This window comes from Jaculus jaculus, chromosome 10 (assembly GCF_020740685.1).
Source record: "Jaculus jaculus isolate mJacJac1 chromosome 10, mJacJac1.mat.Y.cur, whole genome shotgun sequence".
NCBI lineage: Eukaryota > Metazoa > Chordata > Mammalia > Rodentia > Dipodidae > Jaculus > Jaculus jaculus.
This window is the reverse complement of record NC_059111.1, coordinates 99528550-99530843: the sequence shown is the minus strand read 5'-3', so window position 1 is coordinate 99530843 and position 2294 is coordinate 99528550.

Below are 2294 nucleotides of genomic sequence, written 5' to 3'. Positions count from 1 at the left end.
CACTATTGAATGATGAATGGGTCATTGAAGAAATCAAGAAGGAAATCAATAAATTCATAGAATCAAATGATGATGAGAATACAACATACCAAAGCCTTTGGGACAAAGGCAGTCCTTAGAGCAAAATTTATAGCTCTAATACCTATATTAAGAAATTAAGCCAGGCGTGGTGGTACACGCCTTTAATCCCAGCACTCGGGAGGCAGAGGTAGGAGGATTGCCATGAGTTCAAGGCTACCCTGAGATGACAGAGTTAATTCCAGGTCAGCCTGGACCAGAGTGAGACGCTACCTCGAAAAACCAAAAGAAATTAGAGCTGAGCGTGGTGGCGCACACCTTTAATCCAAGCACTCGGGAGACAGAGGTAGGAGGATCACCGTGAGTTTGAAGGAACCCCAGGATGGGGACCCCACGCTCTGCCTGGTTCTGGCGACACCCCAAATCACTCACGAGAAGCAGTTTTGATGCAAACTTCAAGAGGATTTTATTCCAAGCACGCTGGGGCCCACAGTCGTACACCGTGCAGGGGTAGAGGACTGCAGAGCCCCGAATGCAGGAACGGGACAGTTTTTATAGGGTTTCTAACAAAGCCTGTGCATTAGACCAATCATTTTTTAACATCAGGAGCCCATGGGGTGCGAGCCAGTCAGTTTGTGCCACTCCATAGTTTCTAAGCCAATTAGTTTAATTTGTTCAAGCCCCTTGTGGACCAATCAGTCTCCTATGACCTTGGAGGTCAGCATTTGCGCAGGTCCTTGGGTGGGGGTAGCAGAGTGTGGTATCAGCCTCCTATGACCTTGGTGGTCTGAGGCAGGCTGCTACAGCTTATGGTGCGGGCTACTAAGGCTTACGGTGTGGGCTATTAAGGCTTACGGTGCAGGCTATTTACAGAAACCAAATAAGTGGTTCACTTCATTACTCATTTCCCATCCTTGAGGGCTATCTCATGCCCTTTTTACCTAGTTTTATATTAGGAGCAGGCTCTGATATAATGAGAAGAGGGATTCTTTACTTGCTTCCAACAGAGAGTAAAGCCTGGAGTTTGAGGTATGCAGGGGCCCGCTTAAGCTCCCTTTGGAGTGTGATAGTATTTCTGGGCTTCTGAATTTTTGGGCCTTTCAAGTTCAAGGCCACCCTGAGACTACATAGTGAATTCCAGGTCAGCCTTGGCTAGAGTGAGACCCTACCTTGAAAAACCAAAAAAAAAGAAAGAAATTAGAGAGTTCACAAGTAAACAATTTGATGCTTCACCTTAAGGCCTTGGAAAAAGAAGAACAAGGCAACCCAAAAATCAGTAGATGGGAAGAAATAATAAAGATTAGGGCAGAAATTAGTGAAATAGAAACCAAATAAAAAGAAAAATCGGGCTGGAGAGATGGCTTAGTGGTTCAGCGCTTGCCTGTGAAGCCTAAGGACCCCAGTTTGAGGCTCGATTCCCCAGGACCCACATTAACCAGATGCAGAAGAGGACGCTCACATCTGAGGTTCGATTGCAGTGGCGGAGGCCCTGGAGCTCCATCCTCTCTCTCTCTGCCTTTCTCTCTGTGTCTGTCGCTCTCAAATAGATAAATGAAAAAATGAACAGAAAAAATTAAAAATAAAACACAAAAACAATCCAAAGGATTAATGAAACAAAGAGTTGGTTCTTTTAAAGGATAAGCAAGTACTATGTAAGTGTTATTGTTTAATTTCTAAATAGTTGAGGTTTTTTGGCCTATCTATATTGTATTGCTAATTTAATGGTGTCATTAAAGAATATACCTTAGAATAATTAAGTCTTTTGCAATGGGTTTTGATTTATCTTGTAGTTTAGCATGTTTTATCTTTGTGATTGTTCTATGTGCACTTAAAACAAATATATATTTGCAGTGTGACTATAGCATCCTATAAACATTAGATCAAAGTAAGTGGTAACGCTACCAAGGTTGCCTTTGATTTTGTTGCCTTTTGTCTTAATGTTGACAACTAACTGAAAGAGAAAATATTGAGTCTATTATTTCTGCCTTAATTTAATTTTGATACATTGTAGTTTGGTTTAATATTTTTAAAGTCTGTAATTAGGTACACATATATTTATGATTGTTATGTTTCCTGATAAATCAACATTTCCATCATCATAAATGTAATATTTACTTTGAACTCTATTTTTGTTTAATGCCAATATAACCACTTTGTTTTTATTTGGTTAAAAAAAAAAGGATAAGCAAGATTGATAAACCTTTAACAAATCTGACCAAAATAATGAGATAAGATACAAAAATTAATAAAATAAGAGATGGAAAAAGGCAATATTA